The following is a 27,143-nucleotide window of genomic DNA, read 5'->3' as shown; positions in this document are numbered from 1 at the left end:
CAACAAAAGAAACTATAAGCAAGGTGAAAAGACACCCTTCAGAATGGGAGAAAATAATAGCAAACAAAGCAACTGACAAAGAATTAATCTCAAAAATATACAAGTAGCTCCTGCAGCTCAATTCCAGAAAAATAAAAGACCCAATTAAAAAGTGGGCCAAAGAACTAAACAGACATTTCTCCAAAGAAGACATACAGATGGCTAACAGACACAAGAAAAGATGCTCAACATCACTCATTATCAGAGAAATGCAAATCAAAACCACAATGAGGTACCATTTCACGCCAGTCAGAATGGCTGCTATCAAAAAGTCTACAAACAATGAATGCTGGAGAGGGTGTGGAGAAAAGGGAACCCTCTTACACTGTTGGTGGGAATGCAGACTAGTACAGCCACTATGGAGAACAGTGTGGAGATTCCCTAAAAAACTGGAAATAAAGCTGCCATACGACCCAGCAATCCCACTGCTAGGCATACACACGGAGGAAACCAGAATTGAAAGAGACACGTGTACCCCAATGTTCATCGCAGCACTGTTTACAATAGCCAGGACATGGAAGCAACCTAGATGTTCATCAGCAGATGAATGGATAAGAAAGCTGTGGTACATATACACAATGGAATATTACTCAGCTATTAAAAAGAATGCATTTGAATCAGTCCTAATCAGGTGGATGAAACTGGAGCCTATTATAGAGAGTGAAGTAAGTCAGAAAGAAAAACACCAATACAGTATATTAATGCATATTATGGAACTTAGAAAGATGGTAATGATGACCCTGTATGTGAGACAGCAAAAGAGACACAGATGTAAAAACAGTCTTTTGGACTCTGTGGGAGAAAGCGAGAGTGGGATGATTTGAGAGAATAGCATTGAAACATGTATATTATCATATGTGAAATAGATCACCAGTCCAGGTTCAATGCATGAGACAAGGTGCTCAGGGCTGGTGCTCTGGGATGACCCTGAGGGATGGGATGGGGAGGGAGGTGGGAGGGGGGTTCAGGAAGGGGGAACACATGTACACCCATGGCTGATTCATGTCAATGTATGGCAAAAACCACTACAATATTATAAAGTAATTAGCCTCCAATTAAAATATATAAATTAATTTTAAAAAAAGATAGAAAATTTAAGAAAATGCTATCATAAAAAACAAGCCCATTCCTGGGAAAGTGGCTGGGTATGTGGTTCCACATCAGAGAAACAAGGTAATAAGCAGAAATAGCTAAGCACATTTATACCTGCTAGTGTAGAGGAACTTAAAAAGCACCGTGTAGAGTAAAAAAATAAAAGAAATGGAAAGATGTAGCAAAATGCTATTTAGATAAATCAAAATTATCTTTATACAAAGATAATGGAATGGAATTATCACTTACACAAAATGATATATTTTGTAAGTGCACTTAAGAACCAAAAAGATACTCTTTCAACTCATTGGCATGGTTGCCTCTGGGGGGACAAAGGAGAAAGGCATGAGGAAAGGGGGTTAAAGGAAATAAATAAAATAAGGGCAAGGCCTTGAACAGACCAGTGATGATAATGTACCACAAAGCAAAGAATAGAATTAACTCAACCCTGTACACCTGGGGCATCCATTCCACCCTCCCACCTCCTCAAAAAAAAAAAAAAAAAAAAGACTTATGATTAAAAAAAAGGTCTGCACCCTTTCATTATGTCTTAGCTTTGCATGTATATCTCATGTCTTCAGATAGAGTTGTTCCAAGTAAGTTTGCGCAGACCTGACAGAAAATCTTGCTTTTGAATTTGTCTTTGAAGAGGAATTGTGAAGGGCTAATAGTTAATAGATTTTATGCCTTTCCCAAACCACAATAAGAAGAAATAAGAAAAAACTCCTCCAAGCCAAAACCAAAAGAAAATTAAACATTAGATATATAATACTATTTATAGAAATAAAATTACTTTCACACAAAACAATATATTTTGCAACAGCACTTACAAACAGAAAGATACTCATTCGATCATTGCTGGAGGGGAGGGGAAGGGGAGCTGCCATATATCCCTGTGCTGGGCTGTGCTTAGTCACTCAGTTGTGTCCAACTCTTTGTGACCACATGGACTGTAGACTGCCAGGCTCCTCTGTCCACGGGGATTTTTCAGGCAAAAACACTGGAGTGGGTTGCCATGCCCTCCTCCAGGGAATATTTCCAACCCAGCGATCAAACCCAGGTCTCCTGCATTGCAGGCAGATTCCTTACCATCTGAGCCACCAGGGAAGCCCAAGAATACTGGAGTAGGCAGCCTATCCCTTCCCCAGGGGATCTTCCCCACCCAGAAATTGAACCAGGGTCTCCTGCATTGCAGGCAGATTCTTTGCCAGCTGAGCTACCAGGGAAGCCCCCCATACATCCCTATTGGCTCACAATAGTAAGAATGTCTAGAGATGGGGAGAGGGTCAAAGGAAAGTCACTAGATTCTAGGCACTGAAATAGATATTTCATATAGATTCTCTCATTTAATTCTTATACCAGCTCTGTGGAATAGGTTATTATCTCTGTTTTACAAAAAATGAAAACTGAGACCCAGAAAAGCAGTCAAAGTGTCACATAACTCTTGAGTGGTAGAATTGGGACTCAGATCTTGATTAATTCTGAGAAAACACTTAATCAAAATCATGGGCATGCTTGAATCTGTTTGGCTTAATCCTCACACTAGACAACCACGGCTTAAATAATATAGATACTGGTGAAAGCTATTTATTGTTGCTGTAGCTTGATATATTATATTATATCCTCCTGAGATCCTAAGGAAAAATCAAGCCTAGCAGAGAAGGCAATGGCACCCCACTCCAGTACTCTTGCCTGGAAAATCCCATGGACGGAGGAGCCTGGTAGGTGGCAGTCCATGGGGTCGCACAGAGTCGGACACGACTGAGTGACTTCACTTTCACTTTTCACTTTCATGCATTTGGGAAGGAAATGGCAACCCACTCCAGTGTTCTTGCCTGGAGAATCCCAGGGACGGGGAAGCCTGGTGGGCTGCTGTCTATGGAGTCGCACAGAGTCGGACACGACTGAAGTGAGTTAGCAGCAGGATCTCAAGAGTAACTTAACTTGTAATTAGAAGCATTTAGTTTTTCAACTCTCCCAGCTTTGTGGTATTTTTTCATGGCCTTTTAAAACAAATTTGTTATTCTTTAACTGTGTTAAAAATAGAAAATCCAATGATTTCTACATATCATTGCTGCAGTCAAGTTGAGAGCTTACTCTCTAGCTAGTTACTCACTAGGTAGCTGCTAAGTCACTTCAGTCGGGTCCGACTCTGTGCAACTCCATAGACGGCAGCCCACCAGGCTCCCCCGTCCCTGGGATTCTCCAGGCAAGAACACTGGAGTGGGTTGCCATTTCCTTCTCCAATGCATGAAAGTGAAAGGTGAAAGTGAAGTCATTCAGTAGTGTCCGACTATTAGCGACCCCATGGACTGCCGCCTACCAGGCTCCTCTGTCCATGGGATTCCCCAGGCAAGAGTACTGGAGTGGGGTGCCACTGCCTTCTCCGCTCACTAGGTAGAGCATATGATAATCAGAAATTTGACAATGGAATTGATTGAAATATGGGCTCTGATTACCTATTAAACTCATGTCATTGAATTCAGCAGATAAAAGTTTATAGTCAGATCAGATCAGATCAGTCGCTCAGTCGTGTCTGACTTTTTGCGGCCCCATGGACTGCCACCATGCAGCACGCCAGGCCTCCCTGTCCATCACCAACTCCCGGAGTTCACTCAGACTCAAGTCCATTGAGTCAGTGATGCCATCCAGCTATCTCATCCTCTGTCGTCCCCTTCTCCTCTTGCCCCCAACCCCTCCCAGCATCAGAGTCTTTTCCAATGAGTCAACTCTTTGCATGAGGTGGCCAAAGTACTGGACTTTCAGCTTTAGCATCATTCCTTCCAAAGAAATCCCAGGGCTGATCTCCTTCAGAATGGACTGGTTGGATCTCCTTGAAGTCCAAGGGACTCTCAAGAGTCTTCTCCAACACCACAGTTCAAAAGCAGCAATTCTTCGGCGCTCAGCCTTCTTCACAGTCCAACTCTCACATCCATACATGACCACTGGAAAAACCATAGCCTTGACTAGATGGACCTTTGTTGGCAAAGTAATGTCTCTGCTTTTGAATATGCTATCTAGGTTGGTCATAACTTTTCTTCCAAGGAGTAAGCGTCTTTTAATTTCATGGCTGCAGTCACCATCTGCAGTGATTTTGGAGCCCAGAAAAATAAAGTCTGACACTATTTCCACTGTTTCCCCATCTATTTCCCATGAAGTGATGGGACCGGATGCCATGATCTTCGTTTTCTGAATGTTGAGCTTTAAGCCAACTTTTTCACTCTCCACTTTCACTTTCATCAAGAGGCTTTTTAGTTCCTCTTCACTTTCTGCCATAAGGGTGGTGTCATCTGCATATCTGAGGTTATTGATATTTCTCCCAGCAATCTTGATTCCAGCTTGTGTTTCTTCCAGTCCAGCGTTTCTCATGATGTACTCTGCATAGAAGTTAAATAAACAGGGTGACAATATACAGCCTTGACGTACTCCTTTTCCTATTAGGAACCAGTCTGTTGTTCCATGTGCAGTTCTAACTGTTGCTTCCTGACCTGCATACAGATTTCTCAAGAGGCAGATCAGCTGGTCTGGTATTCCCATCTCTTTCAGAATTTTCCACAGTTTATTGTGATCCACACAGTCAAAGGCTTTGGCATAGTCAATAAAGCAGAAATAGATGTTTTTCTGGAACTCTCTTGCTTTTTCCATGATCCAGCAGATGTTGGCCATTTGATCTCTGGTTCCTCTGCCTTTTCTAAAACCAGCTTGAACATCAGGAAGTTCATGGTTCACATATTGCTGAAGCCTGGCTTGGAGAATTTTGAGCATTATTTTACTAGCGTGTGAGATGAGTGCGATTGTGTGGTAGTTTGAGCATTCTTTGGCATTGCCTTTCTTTGGGATTGGAATGAAAACTGACCTTTTCCAGTCCTGTGGCCACTGCTGAATTTTCCAAATTTGATGGCATATTGAGTGCAACACTTTCACAGCATCATCTTTCAGGATTTGGAATAGCTCAACTGGAATTCCATCACCTCCATTAGCTTTGTTCGTAGTGATGCTTTCTAAGGCCCACTTGACTTCACATTCCAGGATGTCTGGCTCTAGGTCAGTGATCACACTATCGTGATTATCTGGATTGTGAAGATCTTTTTTGTACAGTTCTTCTGTGTATTCTTGCCATTTCTTCTTAATATCTTCTGCTTCTGTTAGGTCCATACCATTTCTGTCCTTTATCGAGCCCATCTTTGCATGAAATGTTCTTTTGGTATCTCTGATTTTCTTGAAAAGATCCCTAGTCTTTCCCATTCTGTTGTTTTCCTCTATTTCTTTGCATTGATCGCTGAAGAAGGCTTTCTTATCTCTTCTTACTATTCTTTGGAACTCTGAATTCAGATGTTTATATCTTTCCTTTTCTCCTTTGCTTTTGGCTTCTCTTCTTTTCACAGCTATTTGTAAGGCCTCCCCAGACAGCCATTTTGCTTTTTTGCATTTCTTTTCCATGGGGATGGTCTTGATCCCTGTCTCCTGTACAATGTCACGAACCCTCATTCCATAGTTCATCCGGCACTCTATCTATCAGATCTAGGCCCTTAAATCTATTTCTCATTTCCACTGTATAATCATAAGGGATTTGATTTAGGTCATACCTGAATGGTCTAGTGGTTTTCCCTACTTTCTTCAATTTTAGTCTGAATTTGGCAATAAGGAGTTCATGGTCTGAGCCACAGTCAGCTCCTGGTCTTGTTTTTGCTGACTGTATAGAGCTTCTCCATCTTTGGCTGCAAAGAATATAGTCAATCTGATTTCGGTGTTGACTATCTGGTGATGTCCATGTATAGAGTCTTCTCTTGTGTTGTTGGAAGAGGGTGTTTGTTATGACCAGTGCATTCTCTTGGCAAAACTCTATTAGTCTTTGCCCTGCTTCGTTCCGTATTCCAAGGCCAAATTTGCCTGTTACTCCAGGTGTTTCTTGACTTCCTACTTTTGCATTCCAGTCCCCTATAATGAAAAGGACATCTTTTTTGGGTGTTAGTTCTAAAAGGTCTTGTAGGTCTTCATAGAACCGTTCAACTTCAGCTTCTTCAGCGTTACCGGTTGGGGCATAGACTTGGATTACTGTGATATTGAATGGTTTGCCTTGGAGACGAACAGAGATCATTCTGTCATTTTTGAGATCGCATCCAAGTACTGCATTTTGGACTCTTTTGTTGACCATCATGGCCACTCCATTTCTTCTGAGGGATTCCTGCCCACAGTAGTAGATATAATGGTCATCTGAGTTAAATTCTCCCATTCTAGTCCATTTCAGTTCGCTGATTCCTAGAATGTCGACATTCACTCTTGCCATCTCTTGTTTGACCACTTCCAATTTGCATTGATTCATGGACCTGACATTCCAGGTTCCTATGCAATATTGCTCTTTACAGCATCGGACCTTTCTTCTACCACCAAAGTTTATAGTAGTTCATATTTATTATTATATCATAACGTGATATTTAAAGACTACGAGTATGCTTCCAAACTTCCAAAACAGAAGTTTCCTGAGAAAAAAATTTACATTTCTCCTTAAAACACTTTATGAAATGAAATAAAAGTTGCTCAGTTGTGTCCAACTCTTTGTGACTCTATGGACTGTAGCCCACCAGGCTCCTCTGTCCATGGGATTCTCCAGGCAAGAACACTGGAGTGGGTTGCCATTCCCTTCTCCAGGGGATGTTCCTGACCCAGGGATTGAACCTGGGTCCCCTGCATTGCAGGCAGAATCTTTACCATCTGAGCTACCAAAGAACCCAAAACACTTTATAGTGAATACGAAATACATCTATACTCTGACGATTTATAAAGAAATAAATGATCTGTTGAGTCAAATTTTATTCATATCCAGTTGTAATATACTGACCTTAAAAATCTCAAGTATAGATTACTCACAATTCAGTTTTTATTTTAAAATTTCTGTTGTTCAGGAGGAGGACAGGAAAAAGGAGCCAGAGAGCAGAAAAAGGGAAATGGGAAACGCAGTAATGACTGGTGACCAAAAAAAGTTGTTTTTGTTTTGTTTTGTTTTAAACTGAGAAGGGAAAGTAAACAGGCCAAAAGAAAAGTAAAAATCTGAATGACTTGCCATTGTTAAGGGGACGGAATGGTGTATGAATTTGGTTTTCTTGGCTACAAAAAATATTTTAAAAAATGAAGTGTGTTGGTGGATGTGTGGGTACAAACTGAGAAACAATTACAAGTTTGACTTTTTGTTTTGGAAGCTTATTTCCAAGGCTACAAGCCCATCCTGGAAGAGCTTATTTGTATGTTCCTTGCCAAAGACATCGGCTAATGACTACAATAAAGAAATAGTGTCCACATTTGGAGGAGAAGATGGTCTTCCTTTTACATCTTAGACTGACACCATTTTAAAATTAGGGTGCCAAAATTCCTACTCCCTTCGCTTTGGTATTTTTGGAGGTGGCTGGCCTTGATTTCCAGACAGAGAGGGAGCAGGATAGCTCACTAATGCTGACGTGCAGGGAGACGCAGGTTGGCTGCCCAATTCTGTCACTAAAACAGGTAATAAGACTGTCATAGGCAGCAAGGAGGTAGGCATGGATGGCAATCAATTTTGGTATGGCATAGATGCAATTGGTTGCTGGTCAATATTCTGATTTAAAACATGCATTTTTGATTTGGTGATTGGGGTAGAAGTGGTGCTGGGTGAAGGAGGAGGAGTGGGCCTGGGGGGCTCTTCCTTTGCCTGTTAGGCCAGACTTTGCAAGGTTAAAATTGGTAGAGTCCTACGGAACTTCCCAAAGGAGAGTCTTCGTTTATTGATGCTAATTATAGTATCTTGCTTTCTAAATTAGCCCAGGATTTATCTTTGACCCAGTAGATTGTTGGTAACTCTTGAAACATAAAGCATTTGTGTTCAAACACTCATCTGCACCTCGGTTATGTAAACTGGTAGGTCAAAGGTGTATACTTTTTTCATTCAAACAAGTGTTCATTGCACTCTCACTGTTCTAGCTGTGATGTGGGAGACTTAAAAAAAGTGTAATGCATTCTAAGGATTTACCTGTGAGCAGTGAACTCTGAGTATAATAAGAGAGGTAAGCTACAACTTAAGTAGAACAGTTTACAATACAAACAAATACATACGTATTTAGGAGAAAACTTGGATCTACAGATTTTAAAAATTAATTCAAAAAAGACTCCACTGTAGTCTGGAAAGGTTACTTGGAGAAGGTTAGATTTTGACTTGCGGAAGGGATGGAGACAGATTTAGAGAGGAGGAGAGAAAATGCATTCTAAATGGTCAAGGCCTGATTTAACCTTTATAAGAAAATTTATGATGCATGTATATCATATACAATTTAAAAACAATTCTAAAACTGTAAGCACAAAACATGCATGCATGATGAAATTAAACAGTTTATTCCATTTTTCTGGTTGCAAAATTCTGGACAAATTCATTATGGTTGATTTTCTCTCTCCTTTGCTTTGCTAGTGTTTTAAAGACTCACTTGCTTTGTCTATTACATTATCCACCAATTTGGAATGGGGAGATCATGGCGTAGATGTAATAAAGAATAAGAGAAGAGTAAGGAGAGTTTGTTCTTATCTATTTGTTTTTGAGTGGGAAGATTTAAATTAAGAAAGAGAAGGACATAAATTCAATTTATTGTGATTGAATTTTAAAATCATTGAATGCTGCTGCTGCTACTGCTGCTAAGTCACTTCAGTCATGTCTGACTCTGTACGACCCCATAGATGGCAGCCCACGAGGCTCCCCCATCCTTGAGATTCTCCAGGCAAGAATACTGGAGTGGGTTGCCATTTCCTTCTCCAACGCATGAAAGTGAAAAGTGAAAGTGAAGTCGCTCAGTCGTGTCTGACTCTTAGCGACCCCATGGACTGCAGCCTACCAGGCTCCTCCATCCATGGGATTTTCCAGGCAACCGTACTGGAGTGGGGTGCCATCGCCTTCTCTGCATTGAATGCTAACTAATATTATTTGATAGGTTATGAGAAGTCATTAAAGGTTTTACTGTGTGATGGCGTGAAATCACACCACAGATTTATGAAAGCAGTGACTTAGTTAATGATCTTTAAGTATTAGTGGAAGGTTCAAATAAAGACAGATTGGAGGAAGTTGAGACTAGGTAATGAGTGGGGAAGATCTGAAAATACATATGTATATTTGCTTCTTTATCCTTCCTGTAATTCACTCCACTTCCAGGATTATTTCACCCATGTTAGCTGAGTTTATTGTTCCCTTTCCTCTCTCCCTCTTTCCTTCTGTTTTCTTATCCAGACTGTTCTATGTAAAAGAAAAACACATTTGTCCTCACAAACTCATTCATAAAATAATGGAAAGAATTAGATTTCATTTGGTTGTTAATAAAGGAAAACCTAACTAACAATAGCCTAAATTGTAAGAACATCTGTGGTTTCCTTAGTAAGAGCACTGGACACAGGCAGTTACAGGCTTATGCACTGGCTCAGTGATGTCACCAGGACCGAGGTTTTCCTGTCTTTCCATTGTATTATTCTCATTGAGTTTCCTTTTAGTCTTCATGCCTCTCACTTCATTGTCACAAGGTAGCTGCCACAGCTCTGAGCATTATATCTTCAGACCCATATTCTAAGAAGGAAGGAAGAGACAGGTACAAATATTAGTTGCTTGTAAGACTCAGACTTTTTATTTAAGATGGGAAATATTTTAGTTAATTTTCCCCTCCCTTGAAAAAAAACCAGATGACATGTGTACCATGTAATAGTTTATGCCAAAGTGGAATAGAGTTAGCATGACTGGTTTAGGAAAATTGTGATTCATTGTTGGGGACTGGGATAGATCAACAACTCTATAGTTGAAAAAAAAAAAATCAGGGTTTTATTGTTATGGAAATGAGGTATGAGGGTTAAGTGATGGATGGACAACAAACCGTGTGTGTCATAATTATTAACTTAGAAAAAGTAGAAGATATGGTAAAGAATGGTAATAGAGGATAACTCAAATTTGGGCAGAGGTCTATGGGAAATTTATTAATTTTACAAATACAATGACTGAGTTCCTACAACATGTCAGACACATTTTTAGATGCTGAAGATAGTTGTAAATAGAATAGTGTGTGTAAGTGTTGGAAAGACAATAAAGAAACCAATTCATATCAATGATGAAGTCGGGTTGTAATATGTGCAATGCAGTAAGAAGTATGGGCAGTCTGACTGGATGATGATTGAGTAAAAACCCTAATCAATGAAGGAAAGATATATCTGACAGAAGAGTGTTCCAGGAAGGACTTCCCTGGTGGTTCAGTGGTTGGGAATCTGCCTGCCATTTTGGGGAATGCAGGTTCAACCTCTGAGAGGATTCCACATGCTGCAGGGCAGTTGTGTGTCACAACTCCTGAGCCACGACTACTGAATGTGTGCTCTAGAGCCCACAAATTGCAACTCCTGAGCCATGCACCCTAGAACCTGTGCTCTGCAACAGGAGAAGCTACCGCAACGAGAAGCCCTTGCACAGTAACGAGAGCAGTCCCCACTCGCTGCAACTAGAGAAAGCTGCAGCCACAAAGACCCAGAGCAGCCAAAAAAAAAAAATAGACTGTTCCTGGGAAAGAGAACACCAAATAGGAAGGCCCTAATGAGGAACATGCTTGACATGTTTGAGTAACAGCAAGGAGGCCAGCAAAGTGAGCATGTAGGAGAGTGGTAGACGTGGATATTGATGAGATAACTAGGAGTCAGACCATACAAGGCCTTGTAGATTATGGTAAGGAGTTCGTATTTTATTCTATTTAAAGATGTTGGAAGGCTTTGAGCAAATGAGTAGTATGATGAGGTTTGCATTTTTAAAAACGTAACTTCACAGATGTTCTTCGGAAAATAGATTGTAGGGGGCAAGGATGGAGGCAGAGACTATAGCAGTGGCTCAGGCAATAGACCATGCTGACTTAGATGAGGAGAGCAGTGGTGGGGGTGGCGACAAATAGATTTGGAATATAGTATGGAAGTGGAGCAAGCCAAATTTGCTAATAGATCAAACATGGGATGTGTAAGAGAGGAGTCAGACTCCCAGTTTTTGATGTAAGCAATTGGGAGAATGGAGAAGGCTTCTTCAGCCAAAACTGTTCTTTTAGAAGCTGAGAAAGTAATTATTTAGTGTTCCTAGCTTCTATACTGAAGGAAACCGGGAAGAAAAAGTAGAGATGAATGCCAAATGAGCCAACCTGGGATGCCTGCAACATTGTTATTATTAAAAAATGGGGCATGAGATACCATTGCTGATTGAGTTTGTATTGGCATGTTCCAGGCACCCCTTCTCATTTTCTCTCTGTTCTCAGGCACATCTTTACTTGGTCAGTGCCTATTAAGGCCTCCCTCATTTTCATTTTGTGATTTAAGCCCTGTGTCTACTTTGAGGTTGCTGAGTATGCTTTATCCAAGCAATTGATTTCTGGATACTTTCAAGGCTGTTCTTCTGAAAAAGCCAATCGACTATGTAGAAAATTAGGCACTCTTGTTTTACATAACCATTGATTTTTTTTTTAACCTGAAATTTTGTTGACACAGATGGCACTGACACTGTCCTTGAAGCTATTTTAGAGAAACTGGTTTTTTTATTTCTCCTCCGTTGGTAAGAGATAGAGTAAAATCTGTAGTATTTTCAGTGGCAAAGTGTGATTCTGGGGCAAGTAGAAGGTCATTTTAGAATTTTGTCTTCCTTATGTGTTTTCCACATTGAAAAGGATTAGTTTAAGAAGGTAGGAACAGATATCCTCTCACCTTCCTAGGGAGTGGGAACAATTTGAGCAGGTTCTTAATTCATTCTCTAACATTGACTGCAGCCATGAAATTAAAAGACGCTTACTGCTTGGAAGGAAAGTTATGACCAACCTAGATAGCATATTCAAAAGCAGAGACATTACTTTGCCAACAAAGGTCCGTCTAGTCAAGGCTATGGTTTTTCCTGTGGTCATGTATGGATGTGAGAGTTGGACTGTGAAGAAGGCTGAGTGCCCAAAGAATTGATGCTTTTGAACTGTGGTGTTGGAGAAGACTCTTGAGAGTCCCTTGGACTGCAAGGAGATCCAACCAGTCCATTCTGAAGGAGATCAGTCCTGGGATTTCCTTGGAGGGAATGATGCTGAAGCTGAAACTCCAGTACTTTGGCCACCTCATGCCAAGAGTTGACTCATTGGAAAAGACTCTGATGCTGGAAGGGATTGGGGGCAGGAGGAGAAGGGTACGACAGAGGATGAGATGGCTGGATGGCATCACTGACTTGATGGACGTGAGTCTGAGTGAACTCCGGGAGTTGGTGATGGACAGGGAGGCCTGGCGTGCTGCAATTCATGGGGTCGCAAGGAGTCGGACTCGACTGAGCGACTGAACTGAACTGAACTGAACATTAACTGGCCCTAATCATGTGAGCTGGATCATTTGGCTAAGTGAGGAAAGCAGTGTTCCACTTAGAGGGATTAACATGCGTGAAGGCTCAGGAGTGACATGGAGAATTGGCTCATTTAATAACCCCAACAAAAGACTTCCTTGGTGGTCCAGTGGTTAAGAATCCACCTGCCAATGCAGCAGATATGGGTTCAATCCCTGGTCTGGGAAGATTCCACCTGCCACAGGGAAACTGGGCCCGTGCATCACAACTAGGGAGCCTGTACTTAGAGCACGCATGCCACAACTACTGAAGCCCATGATCCCTGGAGCCCATTTTCTGTAACAAGAGAAGCAACTGCAATGAGAATCTTACACAATGCAACGAGAGAGGAGCTCCTACTCCCTCCCCCAACCCTCATCACAACTACAGAAAGCCTGCACCCAGCAACGAAGACCCAGCACAGCCAAAAATAATAAATAAATAAAATAAATAAATGAAAGTAAAGAAAAAGAATCCAAAAGAAGTTCAGTGAGGCTGTTTTTCAGTGTGATTATAGGTATAGTACTTGGTGGTGAACAGGGAAGCCTGTGTTGAAATCTATTGGTGTGGTGGAGCAGAGAGGGTGGTTGAGAAGGGAGTTATAGACTCGAGGCTTGAGCCCATGATTCGTGTATTCATTAATCCAGTTGTTGGAAAAAACCCAAGATCATGTGCCAGGTGCTGGCAGAGTGCTGAATAAAGAAAAGTGATGAGCCAAACAAGTATTCCCTGGCACCTATTCTCATGCAGGTTAAGATCTGGTTTAGTGGGAAAACATACTAGAAATAATCATATAAATAGATTCATAACAAACCAAGGTAAACTAGACAAAGGCAAAGTACGGAGATGGTACACTGCTGCTGCTGCCACTGCTGAGTTGCTTCAGTCATGTCCGACTCTGTGCGACCCCATAGACGGCAGCCCACCAGGCTCCCCCAACCCTGGGATTCTCCAGGCAAGAACACTGGAGTGGGTTGCCATTTCCTTCTCCAATGTATGAAAGTGAAAAGTGAAAGTGAAGACGCTCAGTCATGTCCAACTCTTCGCAGCCCCATGGACTGCAGCCCACCAGGCTCCTCCATCCATGGGATTTTCCAGGCAAGAGTACTGGAGTGGGTTGCCATTGCCTTCTCCAGATGGTATACTAGAGAGACCTAATTTATTTTTTTATTTTTAAAAACTTTTTAATAAAGCTTTTCATTTTGTTTTGGAGTACAGCCAATTAGCAACCTTGTGACAGTTTCAGGTGGACAGCAAAGGGACTCAGCCGTACATATACAAGCGTTCATTCTCCTCCCAATTCCCCTCCCATCCAGGATGCCACATAAAACAGAGCTCCTTGTGCTAAACAGAAGGTCCTTGTTGGTTATACATTTTAAATATCACAGAGTGTACATGTTGATCCCAAACTCCCTATCTTTTCCCCCATCCCCCCACCCCCCTAGCAACCATAAGTTCATTTAGAGAGATCTAATTGAGGTTGAGGGAGATGGTGGTCGGTGAAAGCCTCTTTGAAGGAATGACATTTAAGCCGAGACCCTGAAGGATAAGGAAGAGATAGACTGGCAAAGAGCCAGTTCAGTAGAGAGAAAAACACAAGTGAATTTCCTGAAGTGGGAAGTTTTGATACATTTGAGGACTTGAAAGAACAGAGTGGGTAGAGGAGAAAAAGACATTGAAAAGGGTATAAGATTAAGCCTAAAATGTACAAGAAGCCAGGTTGTGTAAAATCATTGTGGGGACTTTTGATTTTTACACTGATTTTAAAGGAAGCCACTGAAGAGTTTGGATTATATATTTCAAGAATATTTTTTCCTGGCCTTTGTATGATGAATAGATTGGGAGGGGCAAGAGTCAAAGTGAGATCAGTCGAAAGTTACATAAGTAGTCAAGAAGGTAAACAGAGGTGGCATGGATGGGGCCCAATACTCAGCAGAAGAAGATGGGTTTAAGATATATTTTGGAGGCAGAATCAGCAAGAGGTGATGGAGTTAGATTTGGGGAGTAAGGAAGAGGGAAATAACAATCATAACTTGCAAGTTTCTGGTTGGAGTTACTGGTTTAAAGGAGGTGTCATTTACTGAGAGGTAGAGAACAAGCTTGGATGGAGGAGGTTTAGAAAGAATGAGTTCTGTTTTGGACATTAGTAGCTGTGAGAGACTCATGAGATATCCAAGGGGCGATATGAGTCTTGAGGTCAGGATAGAAACTTGCTTTGGAGATAAAAATCTGGGGTTTGATAGCAGAGAGTTGAAATTGGAATAAACGATAATGGGTGCGATCATCCATTATAAGTGAAAAGACCTCCAAAGAGAGGCCTGGAATAACTCCACACTCTTTAGTAAGGAGGAAGAGAAGGGAAGGCTATCCAAGAGGAGACCTAGATAGAGCAAGCAGGGAAGTAAGAAACTAAGGAGGTGAAGTTTCATGGAATCGGAAGAGAAGGGTGTTTCAACATGGAGGATATGGTCAATTGAGAGGCTGAATATGATCAGGATTGATAGGGATCTATGGAATTTGGCATCCTGAGTATGAAAAACTTTATTAGAGTGGGTCAGTAAAGCGGGAAGATGGAAGGAGATTGAAAAGTGAATGGAAGACACTGAAGTTGATCCAGTTGGTAGACATGATCTCAAATGAAATTATTGTCTTTAAAAGTAGGAAAGCAAGGGCTTACCTGGTAGCTCAGTGGTAAAGAACCCACCTGCCAATGCAGGAGACACGAGTTCCATCCCTGGTCTGAGAAGATCCCACATGCTGCAGAGCCGCTAAACCCATGCATCACAGCTACTGAGCCTGTGCTCCAGAGCCTGGAAGCCACAGCTACTGAACCTGCATGCCACAACTACTGAAGCCCATGAGCCCTAGAGCCCATGCTCCAGAACAAGAGCCGCCTGTGCAGAGTAAGAAGTGCACAGAAGCCTGTGCACTGCAGTAAGCCTGTGCACAGCACTAGAGAGTAGCCCCCTGTTCTCTGCAACTAGGGAGCCCACACAGCAATGAAGACCCAGCACAGCCCAGATAAATTAATAAATATTTTTTTTTAAAGTAGGAAAGCAAGGTTACCAGGGCAGTTATTGGGATTTCTGGGCCATGTGAGATTGCTGGTGACTAATTTAAAGGGAGATGAGTCCGTGCAATTGTGTGATATTCCCAGCTACACCAGCTGCTTGGGAGCAGGCCTAGGGATAGGGGTGGGGGATCTTGGCTGGGGTTTTGCCGGATGAGATGTTTGCCTGCACAGGTGAGTGGAGAGGGCAAGAGTTGGTGGAGATGTGGGGGTTTAGGATAATGGGGTGGGAAGGAATGAGAATTCTAAGCCAAAGAAACAGACATAGGGTAGAGAAGGTGTTGCAACAGGTGAGGCTTGAAAGCTTTGAATGGAGGTATGAAAATTGTCACCTTCTCTTTTGTAGACTTTCTTTTCATGCCCTTTTCGCACTCACCATTGTCCTTTAAATATTAATAATATGAATCTTTTGCTTGTCTTTTGTACATAGTTCTGTTTTTGTATACATTTTCATTTAGTTTTATTTGTGGTCAGTAGAAATTACATTTTTAAATGTTAAATTAATTCATCTTTTTCAGACTCTCCCCTCCCAAGCTCCCTGTGGAAATTATAAAGTCCTTTCCTTCAGAGATTGTGTAAATTTTAATTTCTATTTCCATTTCTTGAAGTTTTATTTTTTAACACGCAGTTTTTATATAGTCTGTGTATAGCGAAGGTCTAAATGAAGCTTTTGAATAAAAAGAAAAGCAATGGCACTATTTTTGACTAATTCCTTCCTACATTCTTTATTATCTATTGAATTTATATTCATAGAAATATATGTGTATACATGTGTGTATTTCTAAGTTATCTGTCCTGACACATTTCGGTAAATAGACATTCTGATATTTTTTTGCATGTCTCTACCTATGTCTCAGTCTAAATTTATACCTGCGTGCACACACACATATGGAGATTTAAACAGGTTCATACTGTAGGGCTGTGTATCAGTCAGAGCTCTGCTAGGAAACCACACTCAAGTGGGTTATTAAAGGGACCTAAACAGAGGGAGCTTTTACAGAGGTGCTGGGCCAGGGTTAGAGGAACCAGCAGGTACAATGCCTCTGTTGCTGGCTGCTGCTAAGTCGCTTCAGTCGTGTCCAACTCTGTGTGACCCCATGACGGCAGCCCACCAGGTTCCCCCGTCCCTGGGATTGTCCCTGTCCAGGCAAGAACACTGGAGTGGGTTGCCATTTCCTTCTCCAATGCATGAAAGTGAGAAGTGAAAGTGAAGTCGCTCTGTCGTGTCTGACTCTTAGCGACCCCATGGACTGCAGCCTACCAGGCTCCTCTGTCCGTGGGATTTTCCAGGCAAGAGTACTGGAGTGGGGTGCCATCTCAGGAAAACTTTTCTACCCTAGGCCTCTGGGGCTTGAGTCTGAGGAGGGAGCTGTTCCTGGAACCTGCTGGGAGCTGTACTGTGAGAGAAGGATCATCTGACAGGTACTGTGGCCTCAGGAACAGAAACAGCATGGCAAACCACGGCCCAAATGTGGAAAATAAACATTCCAGTCTCTCTCTTGCTTCCTGTCTCTTGCTGATGCCTCCCATTGGTTAAATGCAACGCAAAGTCTCGTTTGCAGATATTTACTATTATTATGCTTTGATACTATCTTTCTTTGATTATTTGACAGGTGGAAATATCTTTACCTTATTATTTTAATATGCATTTCTCAGGTTAATAGAAATGTTGTATTTGTTCTTTGTCTGTTCATCATTTGTATTTCTTAAAGATGCACTGTTTGAAATCGACTCATAGAGATGGTAGACAAATTTATGGTTATCAAAATGGAAAGAGGGAAAGGGATAAATTAGGAGTGTTAGGGATTAACAGATACAAATTACTATATATAAAATAGATAATCAACAGAGACCTACTGTATAGCACAGGGACCTCTACTCAATATTCTGTAATAAGCTGTATGGGAAAAGAAATTGGCAAAGGATGGACATATGTACATGTATAACTAAGTCACTTTGCTGTACAACTAAAACTAACACAACATTGTAAATCAAGTATCCCTCAATTATAAAAAAATGCGCTTTGTGATTTTGCATGTTTTCCTAGTGAAACATATTATTTGTTTAGGATTCTATTATATTTGAGTAACACTTTTTTCTGTCTTATTAAATTTTTCCTCACACTTTGTCTTTTCTTTGTGTGTGTGTGTGTGTTTCTGTTAGAAATCCATTTAAAGGGCTTTTTTTTGGTGGTACCAGTTTTCATATTTCATGTACCAGTTTTCATATTTCATGTTTTGACTTCTTTTGATTTGTGTTTAGAGTATCATTTAATTTGATTTGAGATGCTACAGTCATCATATTTGGGTCTTTTTCTGGGTTTTAAATTCTGTTTCACTGATCTATGATTCCCAAATTTCAGCCCAACATTTACATTATTGTGGCTTCTTAAGCACATTTTGTTGGCTTGTTGGACAGGTTTCCTTTCACCAATATTCCTTCTATATTGTTCTGTTTTTTTTCTTCTTGTATGCTTATTCTTGCAGATGAAATTTTGAATCACGTCAAATTGGAAGGAAATTCTGTTGGTGATTTTATTTTCATTGTGTTGCTTTGGATTAATTTCTACAGAATTGACATCTTACCACAGAAACACAACACATCTTGCAGTTTTGCAGGTCTCCTTTATGCCCCTCAGTAAATACTTGTTTTCTTTATATTAGACCTGTATGTTTATTTTAAATATATGCTGAAATATTTTACAATATATGAAAACCATTATTTTGGTATGTTTTGCAACAAACCACCAACTTATTGGAATTTCTTCCACTAGTGTTTCATTTGAGAAGGCAATGGCACCCCACTCCAGTACTCTTGCCTGGAAAATCCCAGTGATGGGGGAGCCTGGTGGGCTGCAGTCCATGGGGTCGCTAGGAGTCCGACACAACTGAGCGACTTCACTTTCACTTTTCACTTTCACGCATTGGAGAAGGAAATGGCAACCCACTCCAGTGTTCTTGCCCGGAGAATCCCAGGGACGGGGGAGCCTGGTGGGCTGCCGTCTATGGGGTCGCACAGAGTCGGACTCGACTGAAGCGACTTAGCAGCAGCAGCAGCAGCAGTGTTTCATTTATTTTTGTAAATTCTGGTAGAAAACCAGCTCATCTATTACAAACAATGACCTTTCTATCACCTCTTTTTGAATATTTATATCTCTTATTCATTTTACTTATCTAATTCTACTAGTTTATTTAATTCTACTAGGCTTTATTGACTATGCCAAAGCCTTTGACTTTGTGGATCACAACAAACCGTGGAAAATTCTGAAAGAGATGGGAATACCAGACCACCTGACCTGCCTCTTGAGAAACCTACATGCAGGTCAGGAAGCAACAGTTAGAACTGGACATGGAACAACAGACTGGTTCCAAATAGGAAAAGGAGTACATCAAGGCTGTATATTGTCACCCTGCTTATTTAACTTCTATGCAGAGCACATCATGAGAAACAATGGGCTGGAGGAAGCACAAGCTGGAATCAAGATTGCCGGGGGAAATATTAATAACCTCAGATATGCAGATGACACCACTCTTATGGCAGAAAGTGAAGAAGAAAAAGAGCCTCTTGATGAAAGTGAAAGAGGAGAGTGAAAAAGTTGGCTTAAAGCTCAACATTCAAAAAACTAAGATCATGGCATCTGGTCCCATCACTTCATGGGAAATAGATGGGGAAACAGTGGAAACAGTGTCAGACTTTATTTTTCTGGGCTCCAAAATCACTGCAGATGGTGACTGCAGCCATGAAATTAAAAGACGCTTACTCCTTGGAAGGAAAGTTATGACCAACCTAGACAGCATATTAAAAAGCAGAGACATTACTTTGTCCACAAAGGTCCATCTAGTCAAGGCTATGGTTTTTCCAGTGGTCATGTATGGATGTGAGAGTTGGACTATAAAGAAAATTGAGTGCCAAAGAATTGATGCTTTTGAACTGTGGTGTTGGAGAAGACTCTTGAGAGTGCCTTGGACTGCAAGGAGATCTAACCAGTCCATCCTAAGGGAGATCAGTCCTGGGTGTTCATTGGAAGGACTGATGTTGAAGCTGAAACTCCAGTACTTTGGCCACCTGATGCAGAGAGGTGACTCATTAGAAAAGACCCTGATGCTGGGAAAGATTGAGGGCAGGAGGAGAAGCGGATGACAGAGGATGAGATGACTGGATGGGATCATCGACTCAGTGGATATGGGTTTGGGTGGACTCCAGGAGTTGGTGATGGACAGGGAGGCCTGGCATGCTGCTGTTCATGGAGTCACAAAGAGTCGGACATGACTGAGTGACTGAACTGAATTCTACTAGTTAGAATGCCAGATTAATTAAAAGAAACTATAAAGGTAGTAATAGTGGGCATTCTTGGCTTTATAGGAAACCATCTAGTATTTTATCACTAATACTATTTTGGGTATCAGCGTGAGAGACTTTTAAAAAATCATTTTATGGACTATTTATGAAATTCTCCTAGAATAAAAAATCAGGCTCTAAAAGTCTTAATTAAAAATTTAAATGTCAACTAATTAATATAATTTAGGGACTTCTCTGACTCTTCTGGTGGTGTGGATGATAAACAATCTCCCTGCAATGCAGGAGACTCAGGTTTGATCCCTGGGTCAGGAAGATCCCCTGGAGAAGGGAATGGCTACCCACTCCAATATTCTTGCCTGGAGAATTCCAGGGACAGAGGAGCCTGGCGGGTGACAGTCCATGGGGTCACAAAGACTTGGACTCGACTGAGTGATTAACACTTCACTTCACTTTAAGGACTTGCCTGGCTGTCTAGTGGCTTAGACTCTGTGTTCACAGTATAGGGGGTCCAGGTTCTATCCCTGGTCAGGGAACTAGATCCCAAATAATGAAACTAAGAGTTCACGTGCTGCAATGAAGATTGAAGATCGCACATGTGGCAATTAAGACCTGGTGTAGTCAAATGAATAAATGAATATTAAAATGTGAAAAATTAATTTAGCATATAAATGCTTTTAAATATTATATAATCTTTGCATTCATTGCATAAAGCTTACATGGTTAAAATATTTGAAAATATACTGCTGAATTAAAATTGTCAATGTTTTCTTTAGGACTTTAAAAACAGCTTTTTTTTTTTTTTTTAATTATTTAAGTAGTATACATGTGTTCCCCATCCTGAACCCTCCTCCCTCCTCCCTCCCCACACCATCCCTCTGGGTCGTCCCAGTGCACCAGCCCCAAGCATCCAACATCGTGCATTGAACCTGGACTGGCATCTTGTTTCATACATGACGTTTCACATGTTTCAATGCCATTCTCCCAATTCTTCCCACCCTCTCCCTCTCCCACAGAGTCCATAAGACTGTTCTATACATCAGTGTCTCTTTTGCTGTCTCGTATACAGGGTTATCGTTACCATCTTTCTAAATTCCATATATATGCGTTAGTATACTGTATTGGTGTTTTTCCTTCTGGCTTACTTCACTCTGTATAATAGGCTCCAGTTTCATCCACCTCATTAGAACTGATTCAAATGTATTCTTTTTAATGGCTGAGTAATACTCCATTGTGTATATGTACCACAGCTTTCTTATCCATTCATCTGCTGATGGACATCTAGGTTGCTTCCATGTCCTGGCTATTATAAACAGTGCTGCGATGAACATTGGGGTACACGTGTCTCTTTCCCTTCTGGTTTCCTCAGTGTGTATGCCCAGCAGTGGGATTGCTGGATCATAAGGCAGTTCTATTTCCAGTTTTTTAAGGAATCTCCACACTGTTCTCCATAGTGGCTGTACTAGTTTGCATTCCCACCAACAGTGTAAGAGGGTTCCCTTTTCTCCACACCCTCTCCAGCATTTATTATTTGTAGACTTTTGGATCGTAGCCATTCTGACTGGTGTGAAATGGTACCTCAGAGTGGTCTTGATTTGCATTTCTCTGATAATGAGTGATGTTGAGCATCTTTTCATGTGTTTGTTAGCCATCTGTATGTCTTCTTTGGAGAAATGTCTATTTAGATCTTTGGCCCATTTTTTGATTGGGTCATTTATTTTTCTGGAGTTGAGCTGTAGGAGTTGCTTGTATATTTTTGAGATTAGTTGTTTGTCGGTTGCTTCATTTGCTATTATTTTCTCCCATTCTGAAGGCTGTCTTTTCACCTTGCTAATAGTTTCCTTTGATGTGCAGAAGCTTTTAAGTTTAATTAGGTCCCATTTGTTTATTTTTGCTTTTATTTCCAATATTCTGGGAGGTGGATCATAGAGGATCCTGCTGTGATGTATGTCAGAGAGTGTTTTGCCTATGTTCTCCTCTAGGAGTTTTATAGTTTCTGGTCTTACGTTGAGATCTTTAATCCATTTTGAGTTTATTTTTGTATATGGTGTTAGAAAGTGTTCTAGTTTCATTGTTTTACAAGTGGTTGACCAGATTTCCCAGCACCACTTGTTAAAGAGATTGTCTTTAATCCATTGTATATTCTTGCCTCCTTTGTCAAAGATAAGGTGTCCATATGTGTGTGGATTTATCTCTGGGCTTTCTATTTTGTTCCATTGATCTATATTTCTGTCTTTGTGCCAGTACCATACTGTCTTGATAACTGTGGCTTTGTAGTAGAGCCTGAAGTCAGGTAGGTTGATTCCTCCAGTTCCATTCTTCTTTCTCAAGATCGCTTTGGCTATTCGAGGTTTTTTGTATTTCCATACAAATTGTGAAATTATTTGTTCTAGCTCTGTGAAGAATACTGTTGGTAGCTTGATAGGGATTGCATTGAATCTATAAATTGCTTTGGGTAGTATACTCATTTTCACTATATTGATTCTTCCAATCCATGAACATGGTATATTTCTCCATCTATTAGTGTCCTCTTTGATTTCTTTCACCAGTGTTTTATAGTTTTCTATATATAGGTCTTTAGTTTCTTTAGGTAGATATATTCCTAAGTATTTTATTCTTTTCGTTGCAATGGTGAATGGAATTATTTCCTTAATTTCTCTTTCTGTTTTCTCATTATTAGTGTATAGGAATGCAAGGGATTTCTGTGTGTTGATTTTATATCCTGCAACTTTACTATAATCATTGATTAGTTCTAGTAATTTTCTGGTGGAGTCTTTAGGGTTTTCTATGTAGAGGATCATGTCATCTGCAAATAGTGAGAGTTTTACTTCTTCTTTTCCAATTTGGATTCCTTTTATTTCTTTTTCTGCTCTGATTGCTGTGGCCAAAACTTCCAAAACTATGTTGAATAGTAATGGTGAAAGTGGGCACCCTTGTCTTGTTCCTGACTTTAGAGGAAATGCTTTCAATTTTTCACCATTGAGGATAATGTTTGCTGTGGGTTTGTCATATATAGCTTTTATTATGTTGAGGTATGTTCCTTCTATTCCTGCTTTCTGGAGAGTTTTTTTTTATCATAAATGGGTGTTGAATTTTGTCAAAGGCTTTCTCTGTATCTATTGAGATAATCATATGGTTTTTGTTTTTCAATTTGTTAATGTGGTGTATTACATTGATTGATTTGTGGATATTGAAGAATCCTTGCATCCCTGGGATAAAGCCCACTTGGTCATGGTATATGATCTTTTTAATGTGTTGTTGGATTCTGATTGCTAGAATTTTGTTTAGGATTTTTGCATCTATGTTCATCAGTGATATTGGCCTGTAGTTTTCTTTTTTTGTGGGATCTTTGTCAGGTTTTGGTATTAGGGTGATGGTGGCCTCATAGAATGAGTTTGGAAGTTTACCTTCCTCTGCAATTTTCTGGAAGAGTTTGAGCAGGATAGGTGTTAGCTCTTCTCTAAATTTTTGGTAGAATTCAGCTGTGAAGCCGTCTGGACCTCGGCTTTTGTTTGCTGGAAGATTTTTGATTACAGTTTCAATTTCCGTGCTTGTGATGGGTCTGTTAAGGTTTTCTATTTCTTCCTGGTCGAGTTTTGGAAAGTTGTACTTTTCTAAGAATTTGTCCATTTCTTCCTCGTTGTCCATTTTATTGGCATATAATTGTTGATAATAGTCTCTTATGATCCTTTGTATTTCTGTGTTGTCTGTTGTGATCTCTCCATTTTCGTTTCTAATTTTATTGATTTGATTTTTCTCCCTTTGTTTCTTGATGAGTCTGGCTAATGGTTTGTCAATTTTATTTATCCTTTCAAAGAACCAGCTTTTGGCTTTGTTGATTTTTGCTATGGTCTCTTTTGTTTCTTTTGCATTTATTTCTGCTCTAATTTTTAAGATTTCTTTCCTTCTACTAACCCTGGGGTTCTTCATTTCTTCCTTTTCTAGTTGCTTTAGGTGTAGAGTTAGGTTATTTATTTGACTTTTTTCTTGTTTCTTGAGGTGTGCCTGTATTGCTATGAACTTTCCCCTTAGGACTGCTTTTACCGTGTCCCACAGGTTTTGGGTTGTTGTGTTTTCATTTTCATTCGTTTCTATGCAAATTTTTATTTCTTTTTTGATTTCTTCTGTGATTTGTTGGTTATTCAGCAGCGTGTTGTTCAGCCTCCATATGTTGGAATTTTTAATAGTTTTTCTCCTGTAATTGAGATCTAATCTTACTGCATTGTGGTCAGAAAAGATGCTTGGAATGATTTCTATTTTTTTGAATTTACCAAGGCTAGCTTTATGGCCCAGGATGTGATCTATCCTGGAGAAGGTTCCATGTGCGCTTGAGAAAAAGGTGAAATTCATTGTTTTGGGATGAAATGTCCTATAGATATCAATTAGGTCTAACTGGTCTATTGTATCGTTTAAGGTTTGTGTTTCCTTGTTAATTTTCTGTTTAGTTGATCTATCCATAGGTGTGAGTGGGGTATTAAAGTCTCCCACTATTATTGTGTTATTGTTAATTTCTCCTTTCATACTTGTTAGCATTTGTCTTACATACTGCGGTGCTCCCGTGTTGGGTGCATATATATTTATAATTGTTATATCTTCTTCTTGGATTGATCCTTTGATCATTATGTAGTGACCTTCTTTGTCTCTTTTCACAGCCTTTGTTTTAAAGTCTATTTTATCTGATATGAGTATTGCTACTCCTGCTTTCTTTTGGTCCCTATTTGCATGGAAAATCTTTTTCCTGCCCTTCACTTTCAGTCTGTATGTGTCCCCTGTTTTGAGGTGGGTCTCCTGTAGACAACATATGTAGGGGTCTTGTTTTTGTATCCATTCAGCCAAGACAACATATGTAGGGGTCTTGTTTTTGTATCCATTCAGCCAGTCTTTGTCTTTTGGTTGGGGCATTCAACCCATTTACGTTTAAGGTAATTACTGATAAGTATGATCCCATTGCCATTTACTTTATTGTTTGGGGTTCGAATTTATACACCATTTTTATGTTTCCTGTCTAGAGAATATCCTTTAGTATTTGTTGGAGAGCTGGTTTGGTGGTGCAGAATTCTCTCAGCTTTTGCTTGTCTGAGAAGCTTTTGATTTCTCCTTCATACTTGAATGAAATCCTTGCTGGGTACAATAATCTGGGCTGTAGGTTATTTTCTTTCATCATTTTAAGTATGTCTTGCCATTCCCTCCTGGCTTGAAGAGTTTCTATTGAAAGATCAGCTGTTATCCTTATGGGAATTCCCTTGTGTGTTATTTGTTGTTTTTCCCTTGCTGCTTTTAATATTTGTTCTTTGTGTTTGATCTTTGTTAATTTGATTAATATGTGTCTTGGGGTGTTTCGCCTTGGGTTTATCCTGTTTGGGATTCTCTGGGTTTCTAGGACTTGGGTGATTATTTCCTTCCCCAGTTTAGGGAAGTTTTCAACTATTATCTCCTCAAGTATTTTCTCATGGTCTTTCTTTTTGTCTTCTTCTTCTGGAACCCCTATGATTCGAATGTTGTAGCGTTTAATATTGTCCTGGAGGTCTCTGAGATTGTCCTCATTTCTTTTAATTCGTTTTTCTTTTATTTTCTCTGATTCATTTATTTCTACCATTCTATCTTCTAATTCACTAATCCTATCTTCTGCCTCTGTTATTCTACTATTTGTTGCCTCCAGAGTGTTTTTAATTTCATTTATTGCATTATTCATTATATATTGACTCTTTTTTATTTCTTCTAGGTCCTTGTTAAACCTTTCTTGCATCTTCTCAATCCTTGTCTCCAAGCTATTTATCTGTGATTCCATTTTAATTTCAAGATTTTGGATCAATTTCACTATCATTATTCGGAATTCTTTATCAGGTAGATTCCCTATCTCTTCCTCTTTTGTTTGGTTTGGTGGGCATTTATCCTGTTCCTTTATCTGCTGGCTATTCCTCTGTCTCTTCATCTTGTTTAAATTGCTGAGTTTGGGGTGTCCTTTCTGTATTCTGGCAGTTTGTGGAGTTCTCTTTATTGTGGCTTTTCCTCGCTGTGTGTGGGTTTGTACAGGTGGCTTGTCAAGGTTTCCTGGTTAGGGAAGCTTGTGTCGGTGTTCTGATGGGTGGAGCTGTATTTCTTCTCTTTGTTCAGTTGCGCTGTGGGGAGGGAGGGAGGGATGCTGCAAACAAATAACACTGGCGTGCGCTCGCAGTGCCTCAGCCACACTGGGTCTGCCCCCGCTCACGGCGCGTGTAGCCTCCCTGCCCACACTGCTCGGGCTCTAGGTTATTCCGCCGGGAACAATCCGAGGCTGGCCCTGGGTTGCATGTACCTCCCAGGTCCAAGCCGCTCAGGTTCAGGCACTCGGGTAGCCCTCAGAGGCGCAGACTCAGTTGGGCCTGAGTTTTGTGCTCTTCCCAGGTCCGAGCAGCTCAAGTGATGAGGTGTTTGGCGAGCGCCAATGCTGCGACTTATCGCCTCCCCGCCACTCGGTTATCTGGGTGTAAAACCGGCGCACCTTCTCAGGCAGATGTTAACCGTCCAGACCCCCAAGAAGTTTTAGTTAGCAAAGAAGCCTGCTTACAGTTTTATAGATAATGTCTCTCTGGGGCTGCGATTGCCCCCTTCCGGCTCTGGCTGCCTGTCACCGGAGGGGGAAGGTCTGCAGCCGGCTATCTCTGTTCAGTCCTTTGTTCCGTGCGTGGGCCTGGCGGTCTTAGGTTAGGGCTGGCTTTTCGCGTGGTAGATATCCCACAGTCTGGTTTGCTAGCCCAAATTATTTCGCTCAGATAGTGCTCAGGTTATTCAGGCCAGATTCTTACTCTAAGCGATGCAGCCTGCGCTGCGGCTCCCTGCCCAGCCCCCGCTTGCTAATGGCGCATGCAGGCGTCCGCGCTGCTTCTCCGCTGAGGGAGTTACCGTAGGACTCGCAATCTTCAAGTTTTAATTGTTTATTTATTTTTTCTTCCTGTTATGTTGCCCTCTGTGCTTCCAAAGCTCGGCACAGATTCGGCAGTGAGAAGGTTTCCTGGTGTTTGGAAACTTCTCTCTTTTTAAGACTCCCTTCCCGGGACGGAACTCCGTCCCTCCCTCTTTTGTCTCTTTTTTTGTCTTTTATATTTTTTCCTACCTCCTTTCGAAGAGTTGGATTGCTTTTCTGGGTGCCTGATGTCCTCTGCCGGCATTCAGAATTTGTTTTGTGGAATTTACTCGACGTTTAAATGCTCTTTTGATGAATTTGTGGGGGAGAAAGTGTTCTCCCCGTCCTACTCCTCCGCCATCTTGGCTCCTCCTTCCTAAAAACAGCTTTTTAAAGGCACA

This window comes from Bos taurus, chromosome 26 (assembly GCF_002263795.3).
Source record: "Bos taurus isolate L1 Dominette 01449 registration number 42190680 breed Hereford chromosome 26, ARS-UCD2.0, whole genome shotgun sequence".
NCBI lineage: Eukaryota > Metazoa > Chordata > Mammalia > Artiodactyla > Bovidae > Bos > Bos taurus.
The sequence above is the reverse complement of the archived record's forward strand: the minus strand, read 5'-3'. Positions refer to the sequence as shown.